We start from the raw sequence: 15,282 nt of genomic DNA on the forward strand, positions 1-15,282 counted from the left end.
TTTTACTTCCTAAATAGCAAAACTCCTTTACTACTTTAAGTGTCTCATTTCCTAATCTAATTCCCTCAGCATCACCCGATTTAATTTGACTGCATTCCATTATCCTCGTTTTGCTTTTGTTGATGTTCATCTTATATCCTCCTTTCAAGACACTGTCCATTCCGTTCAACTGCTCTTCCAAGTACTTTGCCGTGTCTGACAGAATTACAATGTCATCGGCGAACCTCAAAGTTTTTACTTCGTCTCCATGAATTTTAATACCTACTCCAAATTTTTCTTTTGTTTCCTTTACTGCTTGCTCAATATACAGATTGAATAACATCGGGGAGAGGCTACAACCCTGTCTCACTCCTTTCCCAACCACTGTTTCCCTTTCATGCCCCTCGACTCTTATGACTGCCATCTGGTTTCTGTACATATTGTAAATAGCCTTTCGCTCCCTGAATTTTACCCCTGCCACCTTTAGAATTTGAAAAAGAGTATTCCAGTCGACATTGTCAAAAGCTTTCTCTAAGTCTACAAATGCTAGAAACGTAGGTTTGCCTTTTCTTAATCTTTCTTCTAAGATAAGTCGTAAGGTCAGTATTGCCTCACGTGTTCCAACATATCGACGGAATCCAAACTGATCCTCCCCGAGGTCCGCATCTACCAGTTTTTCCATTCGTCTGTAAAGAATTCGCGTTAGTATTTTGCAGCTGTGACTTATTAAACTGATAGTTCGGTAATTTTCACATCTGTCAGCACCTGCTTTCTTTGGGATTGGAATTATTATATTCTTCTTGAAGTCTGAGGGTATTTCGCCTGTCTCATACATCTTGCTCACCAGCTGGTAGAGTTTTGTCATGACTCGCTCTCCCAAGGCCGTCAGTAGTTCTAATGGAATGTTGTCTACTCCGGGGGCCTTGTTTCGACTCAGGTCTTTCAGTGCTCTGTCAAACTCTTCACGCAGTATCGTATCTCCCATTTCGTCTTCATCTACATCCTCTTCTATTTCCATAATATTGTCCTCAAGTACATCGCCCTTGTATAAACCTTCTATATACTCCTTCCACCTTTCTGCCTTCCCTTCTTTGCTTAGAACTGGGTTGCCATCTGAGCTCTTGATATTCATGAGAGTATATGTGGAAAAGTCATTGAGAGAGTGGGTATCCTTGGCACAATTTTCGTCTAGTGTCTAATGTCTTCTATCATTTTTCATTCTTTTTGTTCCAACCTATCTCTTTGTATCTGAGGGTGAAGGGTGTGCACCTGGAAGATTATGTATGTACTACTAGCAGCTAACAGTTTGGAAATCAACCGTCTGATCTGAGTAAAATTATGCGCCAGGGTCGAAGGTCATCGATGAATTCCTAATTGATGTGGAGTTTTAAGTCAGTTTCGGAGTATCGTGCTATGTCCGTGTTCTAGAGCCGCCGACACATAGTTCTGCAATTAATGCCTATAGCTGTTGAAACAGATGTAAAACGCTCGCCCTTGTAGTAATTCTACCGATCTGGAGTTCTTACGTTTCAACCCTCTCTACATACTCGAATAATGATTTTCAAAAGAAACGATACGATGAGTTAACTTGCAATGAACGTCGGTATATATTGTATCCTAACTATTACATTGGTTCTATTTGAAGACGTAAACACCAAGCTGAAACTCCACAGGCCACTGAGTTGTGAACGCCGGCATTTCTGAACTTCGGGCATGCGCACTGCTCTGTTCTTGCACGCTAAATTATTCAGGCCGCGCAATCTTTTTGCCTCTCACTGTACATGCACGGTCAGCCAGCGAGAGTGAATCCCGGCAACAGTCACTCCCTCAGTCTTCTTTTGTTCAAAAAGATAATTGTCCGACTTCTTCATCTATCGGTATGCAATCTGTTTCGAGTCTCTCTCTCGAAAAGGAAACGCGTATTTACGGATTCCATGCATGCATCACAAATGTCTCAGTCAGCTCAAACAAGGAGAAACATTTTCAACAGTAACGTTAACATATTAAGAAATCCATAAACATCCAGTAATCTAAACTAAGAGGAAAAAATACTAGTGGCAGCTGGGAGATATCTATATGTTATTATAAAGATTTAAACTTTCTAGAAATTTCCGTCAGAGACTAATTACCAGCCTACTCAGCTTCCTTTGTGTATTGGTTGTGCAGCCACTTTCTAAGCCTTTATATACCTGCATTACGACGTAAAATAATAACACGAACAGCTGAAACTAAGTATCGAATCATATCATCAATCACCTTTGCGTTACCACAGATTACGTGTTAATGAATTGCATGCGTTCTGGGGATGCATTACACGCAAAGTGTCCAGTTGCTTTCACCGCCCTGAGTGAAATGCCCAGAGTTCTGTTAATTTTGACCTACTTGCAGTCTTCTAAAGACGTCCACTACGCATACAGCAGAACGTAGGTCGTAGATCCGTTGCCTTCAGGCTGTAATGAAATGTTAGCGAGGAACTAATGTTACGTAAATATCTGGTTCGGTCACTATTTAGGGCTACCGCTCGTTTTTATTTAGGCAGAAAACGAGAGACTGTAATCTATAAACTCTACGCGCTGTCTTTTGAGCATGTCTCACATTATTAATATATTTACGAACTTAATCTTGCGATACCACTAACTGAATACTTGTTACAGATTCTTAAAAGGTTCTAGTTCATTATTCCTACACAAAATTTAGGTTGGACCGACCGCACCAGACAACACGTCTGTCCACAATGACTGTCCCTTCCGCTCTGATCAAAACTTTACTTAATTTGCGTAAAATTGAAATATACGAGGGTTGGAACTTTAATAGTGGCAACTATTTATTTACAGCTCCTGTTTCAAAGTTTTACTGACCTTCAAAGTAGTCACCAGCATAGTGTATAATCCGTTGTCAGCAATATGGAAGTCATAGGATACACTTAGCAGTGCCAGTTGTGTTGACAGTTCGTTCTACGCGGTCTATTGCCCCACAAATTTGCAGCAGTTCTGAAGCGTTTGCGTCAGTTTAGAAATCGAGTTGAACTCACGAGGGGGAGTGCAGCAGGTGGTATAGCACTTAGTAGCCCCACCAGGCAAACAAATCAGCAACAGCTTGCACTGTACGTGCTTGAGCGTTGTCCTGCAAAATGACGGTCAGGTCCTACAAAAAAAGTCATCACTTCTGTCTCTAAGCTGGTCGTAGGTTGTGTTCCAAAACGAACAGCATAGAGGAAGAAGCGGTGACACTTTCTGCAGGACCTGACGGTCATTTTGCACGACAATGCTCAAGCACGTACAGTGCAAGCTGTTACTGATTTGTTTGATTGATGGGGCTGGGAAGTGCTGTACCACTCACCACACTCCCTGAACTTAAGCCCTTGTTACATCAACTCGATTTCTAAACTGAGGGAAACAGTTCAAGGCATTCGCGTCAAAACTGCTATAAATTCGTCGGGCAATAGACCGTGCTGCTCTGACTGTCAACACAACTGGCACTGCTAAGAGTATCCAACGACTTCCATATCGCTGAAACGGATTATACACAATGCTGGTGACTACTCTGAAGGTCAGTAAAACTTTGAAAGACGTATCTATTTTGTACGAGCTGTGAATGTATAGTTGCCACTATTAAAGTTCCAACCCTCACAACTGTCTGCATCAGACAACACGTCTGTAGCCAGAGACTGCTCCTTCCGATCTCATTAACACTTTATCGAATTCACATAAAAACCGTAATATAAGTGATCTCGTCACACAACGCGCCTGTTCACTATGACTATGCCTTCTGATCTGATTAGTCGGCACCGCTTCTTCGACTTCCCAACGTAGGACATACTGGACCGTTGTTTTTTTTTTTTTTTTTTCTCCAGTTCCACGCACGTATGGAGAGTTGGAAACATAACTAATAGCCTCTGTGCGAGATGTAATTAGACTAATCTTGTTTTCGCAGTCGTTACGGGAGAGATTTATACGGACTATAGTTTCTTACATTCCTCACATAATACTGGTTCCTCATCTTTACACTATTCTGAAAACGTATCAAGATCTGACTGTCTGTTTGTGCAGCTCTTTCACATAGTGTTTCATTATGAATAACTGCGTCATCTCCAAAAGCCGCGCGGGATTAGCCGAGCGGTCTAACACGCTGCAGTCATGGACTGTGCGGCTGGTCCCGGCGGAGGTTCGAGTCCTCCCTCGGGCATGGGTGTGTGTGTGTTTGTCCTTAAGATAATTTAGGTTAAGTGGTGTGTAAGCTTACGGACTGATGACCTTAGCAGTTAAGTCCCATAAGATTTCACACACATTTGAACATTTTCATCTCCAAAAACTCTTGAGGTTAATTTTAACACTACCTGCCAGCTGGTTAATGTGTGATGTAATGAACAGTAAGGCTCCATCATACTTCCCTGAAATTACCCTAACATCTGCCGATGTATCGTTGTTACCCATACTCCCGTTAATAAGCGTTGAGGAGTAAGGCAACAAACGCGTTTCGAAACTCAAGCAATGCTGTGCCCGTCTGCCTGTCTTGATCCATGGCTTTCAAGACGTCGTGTGAGAACAACGCATATTGGGTTTCACACGATCGAAGTTTTCTGAAACCATCCTGTTCGTCACGGAGGTCATTCAGTTAGAGATACCTCATAACGTTTGAGCTCAGAATACATTCCAAGACTTTACAGCAGTTGGAAGTCATCGGTGATGGACGGTAAATACATTAGCTACTGACTGAAATTGGATGAACTTATGCAACGCTAGGCACTTGAAGGGACAGCATGTCCGCATTTTAAGTCCCGTTACGCGTGTGTGCGCCGTGACAGCTGACAAGCTGCATTGGTGGCCCTCCCGTGGCGCGCGCCAAGGCTGAGCCAGTAGCGGACGCAGTGCGCATGCGCGCCGCTCCATTGAGTCGCGCCCATTCAGTAGCCGCCGTCCTTGGCCGGCTGTGCTGGCGCGCTGCCACGCACCGCCTGTCACGTGGACCACGTCTCTCCCTGCCTGTAGCCCACAAATATCCGTCAAAAACCTCGCTAGCGAGGATTATTACATAAAGCCCGTCTCACACGGAGCAGGATTCGTTGTAAGTTTCCTTGCTGGCTCGCGCGATGGCTACTTTGCGGGCTCCCTCGTCTGCTAGTTGGCTACCTTGCTGGGAACCTTGTAAGATTCCCAAGATAAGTCCGGTGCTATTTTTCTTGTAAGGTTACCTGCATGCTACCTGCGATGGCCAATCATGAGACGTTTCGTTTGTGACGTCAGACGCACAAAGCTTGGGCGGGAAGCCTTTGTTGATAAGTCGGTTTTTTGCTGTTGTGAGGTGCGGTAGGAGGTTCTTATTATTAAATAATGGCACCGCAGTGGTCCGAGGAGGCGACTGAAGCATTGATATGTACTTATAGGGAAGAACAGTGTCTGTACGTCGTGAAAAGCGCAAACTATTATAATAAACACTTGCGTGCAGAAGCACTCGAAAGAGTTGCAAGTGCCGTGTGTCTTGTTCGACCATATGCGACGAGCAAGGAGTGCTATACCAAAAATAAAATAAAGTCGTATATAACAGTCATTATTGGTATATTTATAAAGTCAAACCCTAATGAAATGGTGATACTTTCAAACAAAAGTAGGTGTTATGCGAACTAACCTCAACTCTTTTTGAAACATGGAGAGCACACCTTTTACAGCGTTTCTCCTCTTAATGCAGTTTTTCGTCCATTCTTTCTTTCTTCTTCTCTCATTGGCATGTATTTCTGCATCGTTTAGCACCAAAACACCTAATAACGCCGGTTTGCTATGAATATCTGTACCTGAAGCAGTCATCTTCGTTCGATACAATATGCAGCCGATCACAACAACTAGCTGCCGATCTTACACCGTGGGAGAGCTTCGGCATGGAAGATAGCCGCCTCCTTTCCCTGCAAGCCGACAGGCATGCACGTCATCTCTCAAACTTCCGGCGAACCTTGCTCCGTGTGAGATGGGCTTAAGCATCTTGAGTAGCTTTAACTGCGCTCACAGTTTATCCCGTATTAAAAAACAAAACATCGATTTCAGTTGCTCATTGCAGGGAAACTATACAGTAGCGCGTGTCACTGGATAGAGAAAGTTTCAAAATTTTGTTTTCCGACGGACATTATACTATACACTCAACATGAGCGCCACGTGTACCTCCAGAAACACCGGAACGGTATTCCAGTTCATTTCACACACGAATCAACAGGTCCCTGTTCACTCAATCGACAGCTTCAACAATCCAATTTTCAGCTCTTGAAGAATAGCTGCCACAGGTGGAACAAAGACTGATTTTTATGTACCGTCCGCAGCTCGTGGTCGTGCGGTAGCGTTCCCGCGCCCGGGTTCCCTGGTTCGATTCCCGGCGGGGTCAGGGATTTTCTGTGCCTCGTGATGACTGGTTGTTGTGTGATGCCCTTAGGTTAGTTAGGTTTATGTAGTTCTAAGTTCTAGGAGACTGATGACCATAGATGTTAACTCCCATAGTGCTCAGAGCCATTTGAACCATTTTTTATGTACCCCCACAGAAATAAAAACCGGAACGTGTAAGCTCTAGTGACCTGGGTGGCCACAATGAGTAATCAAGATCTTGTCTCCCCCTCTTCCACTCCAACGTTGTGAGACGGTGCTAAGATAATTCTACATCTCTAGGTGAAAGTGAGGTTGGGCATCGTCTTGCATAAAAATGAAATCGTTGGAGTCTTTCTGAAGCTGAGGAAACAACCAATTTTGCAACATATCCAGGAATGACATACCTGTCACAATTTCCTCCGCAAAAAAGAAGGGTAACTTTGTGAGCAGAAGCGGCACAAAATACATTGAGTTTCAGTGAGTCTCCTTCGTGTTCGACGACATCATAAATCTGCCAGTGCAGAGGCGGCATCTTGCTGAATCGAATGCACGTTGCACTCGAACAATGGATTGGCTTCGCGCAAATTTCAAAGCACAAAATGATTTTTCTTGTAGTGTAATCGCCATGTTGCTACAAACGTCAAAACATTGAAACTTCCTGTACCTAGTGACATGCGCAATATGTTTTTGTCTTTTTTAGATTGTCTGTAATAATCAATTTAGAGATGTTATTTCTTTTCGACTCACCCTATTTGTTTTGGAGATTGAGATTTTTTCCAATCTCATCATGTTTCCACCACAAAACTGGAGCAATTATAAGCTACAAATATCATTATATAAGAAATTTCCCACACCATAATGCGTCGTGGGCCACAAAGCTCTTAAGTGAACTACCCGACGATCACATTCCGTAGCACCCATTCTCTAGAAAAATTAATTTCTCCTTCGAAAATATTTCCTGATTATCACGGGCTATATTATACCTGCACAATTTACGAGCGTCTATCTACAGTCTAACCTCTAGAAGGCAATTTTATTTTTCACTCTTCAGTAGTTAACCTAGATAAGATTGTTGCTACATGGCGTCAACGTCTTAGACGCTTGCGTAACGATCTGGAAGACAATTATTTTTAAGTAATGTTTAATCCTATCCTCCGCTTTATACAGAAAGCATAAAGCGTAGAATAACGCGTTTGAAATGTTTTTGCTTACAGATGACTTTATTATTGATTATGTTTGATTTTGACTGCGATTTGGTTAAGCGTTGTAAGTGATCATTTGGTGGTGATTGAAAAATAGTTTTCAGTTATATTTTTTACCAGAACTAAACAATAGTCAGATTGGATTTGAACTCATTTCATCGCAAGAAAGGAACTAATAACTCAGGAATAATTCGCAAGAATTGTGTCTTGGTGTTAAAACGTGGTTACTGGTATTACATTAAGAGACCTGCGAAGTCACCATTAAGTCGCCCTTCGAGCGATTGTATCACAATAAGGAGACACGTCTATCGCATTAAACGTAATTCATTTTTTCATCCTTCAGTAAAATATCCTTTGTTACAGCCAAATCTATACTAATAATATATCTGTAAAACCATCGTGTAAGTCTGTCTGGACATGCTTCTCCAAACCGACTAACCGAATTTTCATGGGGTTCTCGTAGGTATCTTGAGTACAGCTTGAGGTACCGTATAGGTTTTGTTTCATCGAAATCGGATGACGGAAAAAGATATCGTCATTTAAAATTTCATCTCAAACCGTCGTATCTGTCTGTTTCTCTGTTTGAACACGCTAATAACAAAAAGTTTAAATAAAATAAAAATTAAAAAAAACAAGTAGATGAATTTTCTTGGTCTTTCACAGGTAACTTGAACACAGCTTGGAGCACTCTACATACTTCATTTCATCAAAACTGGATCACGAGAAAGAAAAAAATATGATATCGTGTTTTAACGTTTTATGGAAAACCGTCATAATAGTCCGTTTATCTGTTTGACACACTAAGTTCTTTCATGAGGTTTTTACAGACAACATGATCATAGCTTGCGGCCCCCTATAGGCATTTACTTCATCAAAAGCAGATCACAGAAAAAAAAGTATCGTAATTAAAAGTTCTATTCATATTAATATTATAAATACAAAAGAAACTCTGTCCGTTATATTTTCTCGACTAACGCACTGAATCGATTTGGATGAAATTGATATCGAGATAGCTGCGACTGAAAAAGAAAGTTACCACTTTTGCTGGACCCGCTACGAATGAATATCGTTCTTATGGTCTAAAAAGTGATGTTCTCCCTAGAGAAACTAATGGCAGAAAACTGACAATGCTGGAAATTCCACGTATTAATAAACACCACTCAAAGAATCCTGACCTGGTCCTTCCAGTATACGTACATGCTAAAATAGGAGCAGCCAGTCAATATTTTTCTCGCCGTTAGATAATATGCTTGTTACGCCTGTTCTGTGTCCATATTCCATAGACCCCTTCTCCCCTGTGCCTCTCGCCCTTTTCAGCCTGTTCGCCACATTCGCCAGTTTGTCCATACGACGTAGTAGTCTGCGCGATAGCAGTGTGCGTCATTACTCACTTATACAATATTTTGGCTTGTCATCATCATCATCATCATCATCATCATCATCATCATCATCATCATCATCTTGGACAGTTCCCAGCCTCTGGCCGGGTCTGTATGGAACATAGGCCTCTCCATCGTCTTCTATCTTGCCACCATCTCCCCGTCTTCACCTTGGCCCAATCTCCTCTTTTCTTCTGGACGCATCCCTCTACTCCTTTCAGTCATCTGTCTCTCGGTCTTTCCCTTGGTCTCTTTCCTTCCAGTTTCATCTCGTGTATCCTCTTTTCTGCTTTCAAAAATAGAATGGGCCTCGGAAATATTTTGGATTAAACAGTTCTAAATTTTTAATCTTTTAGTATAAACTGATATATTATATTATTTGTTCGGAGCTTCTCTGTGAATTATTGTACGTTATGCTTGTGTTTTTGTATCGCTATCCTGTGCGAGTCATGTAAGACGTAACACCCCTTATTTCGCGAACGGCAACACATATGGAAACGAAGTTTCCGCAAACGTTGGAGCGTCGAGGGGCTCATATATTTTTGTTTGATTAATATTTTTAGCGCTAGAATCAACGGAGATATTAAACAAAGTACGGTTTTTTTAAATGGAGCCATGCACTATTTATGACTGCATTCGATAGCTGTCGAGAAGATAATTACAGCGATATAGCGGCTGTTTATGTTGACGTTGAAACCTGTCGTAAAAAATTCGAGAAATTTCCTACAATTTGAGAGCACGGTCGCCTGTATCGGCATTAGCGGTGCAAACACCACCAAGCAGAGCTCTCGTGGTACGCTGTGTCAGACTGTCAACGCTTTTGCCTGTTTGTTTGTCTGCACTCCAAGCGCTCATTTCTGCTTCAACATTCGTTGCGTGCAGATACGCACACCCATGTGAAGAAGATGGATATACTGCTTTCATGTGCTGAATCTAAAAGAAGTGCCGTAAAACCAGTGCAGAGGTATGGGGCTCTATCCGGATCGCCAGTGTCCGACGCGCCAGGCAACTGCATCAGTTATTAAGACGCTGTCCGAACAGGCTGCTTCAACGTCAAAAAGAGGACAAGAAAGAAGACTACAACTGACAGAGAACACGAAGAAGCTGTCCTGACTACGACGCTAATGAATCCGCAATGTGGTATGAGACATATTGCCAAGGAGTGTGGAATCAGACAGGCGAGCGTCAGTCTCTTCCTGCATCGACCGATTTTACATCACTATCATCTGTCACTACATCGGACACTCGACTACCGTGATTTCGAACGTCGTATAGAATTATGTCGGTTTGCCCTCCCGCATCTGAGAGACGACCATACGTTTTTCAACGTGTGCTCTTTGCTAACCACGCTAGTGTAAATTTGCATAACATGCACTACTGGGCAGCCGAAAATCCACGCTGGCTTCATTAGGTGCAACATTAACCTCGTCGACACTAAACATATGGTGCGGCATCATAGGAAACTTTATTGTGAGACTTTACTTCATCTCACGCGTTCTAAATGGACATTCGTACGCACACTTTCTGACGAACACTCTACCGGTTCTTCTAGAAGAGATACCACTGGATATTCGACAGTGTACGTGGCTGCAAAACGACGGTTTTCCAGCTCATTCGTCCCGTGTTGCAACGCAAATACTGAATGAGAACTTTCCTGGACGTAGGGTAGGACGAAATTCTGTTGTCGAATGGCCTGCGAGATCCCCCAATTTGACTCTTCTTGATTTCTTTTTTGGGGAGCACTCAAAAATGCTGTCTATGACGTAGCCCCAACTACGCTGGACAAAATGAGTCGTCGAATCGCCTATACATGTTCTACCATGCCATACACTGTAATTACATCCGTTCATCGACCTTTCGGACGGCGACTGCAAATGAGCCTTTAAGTCCATGATTAACAATTTGAACACATGCTTAAGGAAAGGAAAAAGTTATTTTTTTTTTTGGAAGGCAAAGTTTATGTTATGTGGTTTGGGTGGTAATCAAATCACTTTTAGTTAACTGTTTATTTCATTTATGTGTGCAGGAAATTGCATTGCAGTGTCAAAGAAGTCGATAGCGTGTATTGAACGGAGCTAGTAACACTGTCATTAAGCGCCTACATTCAGGATGAAACGACGTTTCATTAAGAAGAATATTTATTTTGCAGTGCACAGGTGGTCACCATTTTTAAGAAAATGTTTAGTTCAACATACACATCCCTTATGATATAATTTAGACCAGTGTACGTAGAGACAGTTGTTCGGCAGCATGCATTTTACACGTAAGATGCACACAGCCACGTACAGAAAAGGATGGGCCAAATTTCCCTTCTGACATTTTGATATTTAATACAGTAGTCGCTATTTGCAGCGTATAAGACCTCTTCATTTTAGAAGAATGAACAGTAGATTTCTGTGTTTCAGCTCACGTAAATCACGGTGGATACACAAAAGTGTAATTTTCCTAAACCATTTGTGATTAGCTAGATTCTGCCCTAGATTGTATTTCCATAGACATCATTCGGACGTGAACCTACATCTAGGTCGTACCGGTATCCGGACACCTGCCCAGTTAGCCGTGCGGTCTATCGCAGGTCCGGTGAGCCGGCCAGTCTGTGGATGGTTTTTAGGCTGTTTTCCACCTGCCTCGGCGAATGCGGGCTGGTTCCCCTTATTCCGCCTCAGCTACACTATGTCGGCGATTGCTCCGCAAACAAGTTATCCACGTACGCGTACACCACCATTACTCTACCACGCAAACATAGGAGCTACAGTCGTCTGGAGTGAGACGTTCCCTGGGGGGTCCACCAGAGGCCGAACCGCACAAAAACCCTGGGTTCGGCGTGGTGCGGCGGAGGGGTGAAGTGGACTGAGGTAGTCGTCGTGGGGTTGTGGACCACTGCGGCTACAGCGGGGACGGAGCCCGGTTAAGATACCACACAATACAATACAATAAAATACGGACACCTGGCTGAAAATGACTTACAAGTTCGTGTTTCCCTCCATCGGTAATGCTGGAATTCAGTATGTTGTTGGCCCGCCCTTAACCTTGATGGCAACTTCGACTCTCACAGGCATACATTCAATCAGGTTCTGGAAGGTTTCTTCGGGAATGGCTGCCCATTCTTCACAGAGTGCTGCACCGTGAAGAGGTATCGATGTCGGTCGTTGAGGCCTGGCACGAAGTCGGCGCTCCAAAACATCCCAAAGATGTTCTATATGATTCAGGTGAGGACTCTGTGCAGGCCAGTCCATTACATGGATGTTATTGTCGTGTAACCACTCCGCCACAGGCCGTGCATTATGAACGGGTACCCGATCGTGTTGAAAGACGCAATCGCCATCCCCGAATTGCACTTAAAGGAGTGCGAGGCAAAAAGATGCCTAAAACATCAATGTAGGCCTGTGCTTTGATAGTGCCACGCAAAACAACAACGGGTTGAAGGCCCCTCTATGAAAAACACGACCACAACGTAACACCACCGCCTCCGAATTTTACTGTTGGCACTACACACGCTGCAGATGACGTTCACCCGGCATTCGAAGTACCCGCACCCTGACATCGGACCTCCACATTGTGTACCGTGTACGTTTTTCCACTGTTCAGTCGTCCAATGTTTACGCTTCTTACACCAAGCAAGGCGTCGTTTGGCATTTACCAGCGTGATGTGTGGCTTATGAGCAGCCGTTCCACCATGAAATCCAAGTTTTCTCACCTCCTGCCTAACTGTCGTAGTAATTGCAGTGGATCCTGATGCTGTTTGGAATTCTTGTGTCTGGATAGATGTCTGCCTACGCTTTTGTCTGCCTGTACGCTTTTGTGCTGTACGTGGCCCTTCACGTTTCCACTTCACTATCACATCGGAAACAGTGGACCTAGGCATGTTTAGGAGTGTGGAAATATCGCGTACAGACGTATGACGCAAGTGACACCCGATCACCTGACCAAGTTCGAAGTCTGTGAGTTCCGCGGAGCGCTCTGTTCTGCTCGCTCACGACGTCTAATGACTATTGAAGTCGTTAATATGAAGTACCTAGCAGTAGCTGGCAGCACAGCGCACGTCATATGAGAAACGTATGTTTTAGGGGTTTCCGGATACTTTTGATCACATGTTGTTGTTGTTGTGGTCTTTAGTCCTGAGACTGGTTTGATGCACCATTCCATGCTACTCTATCGTGTGCAAGCTCCTTCATCTCCTAGTACCTACTGCAGCCTACATCCTTCTGAATCTGTTTAGTGGATTCACCTCTTGGTCTCCCTCTACTATTTTTACCCTCCACGCTGCCCTCCAGTACTAAATTGGTGATCCCTTGATGCCTCAGAACAAGTCCTACCAACCGATCCCTTCTTCTAGTCAAATTTTGCCACAAACTCCTCTTCTCCCCAATTCTATTCAATACCTCATCATTAGTTATGTTATCTACCCATCTAATCTTCAGCATTCTTCTGTAGCACCACATTTCAAAGGCTATTCTCTTGTTATATAAACCATTTATCGTCCATGTTTCACTTCCACACATGGCTACACTCCATATAAATACTTTCAGAAACGACTTCCTGGTACTTAAACCAATACTCCATGTTAACAAATTTCTCTTCTTCAGAAATGCTTTCCTTGCCATTCCCAGTCTACATTTTATATCCTCTCTACGTCGACCATCATCAGTTATTTTGCTCCCCAAATTTGATCACATAGCATATATATATATATATATATATATATATATATATATATATATATATATATATATATATATATATATATATATTCCTGGAAATGGAAAAAAGAACACATTGACCTGGGACCGGACCGCAGCGACGCACGGATGCACGCCAAGACCGTAGGATCCTACGCAGTGCCGTAGGGGACCGCATCGCCACTTCCCAGCAAATTAGGGACACTGTTGCTCCTGGGGTATCGGTGAGGACCATTCGCAACCGTCTCCATGAAGCTGGGCTACGGTCCCGCACACCGTTAGGCCGTCTTCCGCTCACGCCCCAACATAGTGCAGCCCGCCTCCAGTGGTGTCGCGACAGGCGTGAATGGAGGGACGAATGGAGACGTGTCGTCTTCAGCGATGAGAGTCGCTTCTGCCTTGGTGCCAATGATGGTCGTATGCGTGTTTGGCGCCGTGCTGGTGAGCGCCACAATCAGGACTGCATACGACCGAGGCACACAGGGCCAACACCCGGCATCATGGTGTGGGGAGCGATCTCCTACACTGGCCGTACACCTCTGGTGATCGTCGAGGGGACACTGAATAGTGCACGGTACATCCAAACCGTCATCGAACCCATCGTTCTACCATTCCTAGACCGGCAAGGGATCTTGCTATTCCAACAGGACAATGCACGTCCGCATGTATCCCGTGCCACCCAACGTGCTCTAGAAGGTGTAAGTCAACTACCCTGTCCAGCAAGATCTCCGGATCTGTCCCCCATTGAGCACGTTTGGGACTGGATGAAGCGTCGTCTCACGCGGTCTACACGTCCAGCACGAACGCTGGTCCAACTGAGGCGCCAGGTGGAAATGGCATGGCAAGCCGTTCCACCGGACTACATCCAGCATCTCTACGATCGTCTCCATGGGAGAATAGCAGCCTGCATTGCTGCGAAAGGTGGATATACACTGTACTAGTGCCGACATTGTGCATGCTCTGTTGCCTGTGTCTATGTGGCTGTGGTTCTGTCAGTGTGATCATGTGATGTATCTGACCCCAGGAATGTGTCAATAAAGTTTCCCCTTCCTGGGACAATGAATTCACGGTGTTCTTATTTCAATTTCCAGGAGTATATATATATATATATATATATATATATATATATATATATATATATTCCTCACACACAAAGAAAGAAAATATGTTATGTGGACATGTGTCCGGAAACGCTGACTTTCCATGTTAGAGCTCATTTTATTACTTCTCTTCAAATCACATTAATCATGAAATGGAAACATACAGCAACAGAACGTACCAGAGTGACTTCAAACACATTGTTACAGGAAATGTTCAAAATGTCCTCCGTTAGCGAGGATACATGCATCAACCCTTCATCGCATGGAATCCCTGATGCGCTGATGCAGCCCTGGAGAACGGCGTATTGTATCACAGCCGTCCACAATACGAGCACGAAGAGTCTCTACATTTGGTACCGGGGTTGCGTAGACAAGAGCTTTCAAATGCCCCCATAAATGAAAGTCAAGAGGGTTGAGGTCAGGAGAGCGTCGAGGCCATGGAATTGGTCCGCCGCTACCAATCCTTCGGTCACCGAATCTGTTGTTGAGAAGTGTACGAACACTTCGACTTAAATGTGCAGGAGCTCCATCGTGCATGAACCACATGTTGTGTCGTACTTGTAAAGGCACATGTTCTTGCATGATAACTTGCTCCATTG

The sequence above is a fragment of the Schistocerca gregaria genome, chromosome 1, assembly GCF_023897955.1.
Source record: "Schistocerca gregaria isolate iqSchGreg1 chromosome 1, iqSchGreg1.2, whole genome shotgun sequence".
Taxonomy (NCBI): Eukaryota; Metazoa; Arthropoda; class Insecta; order Orthoptera; family Acrididae; genus Schistocerca; species Schistocerca gregaria.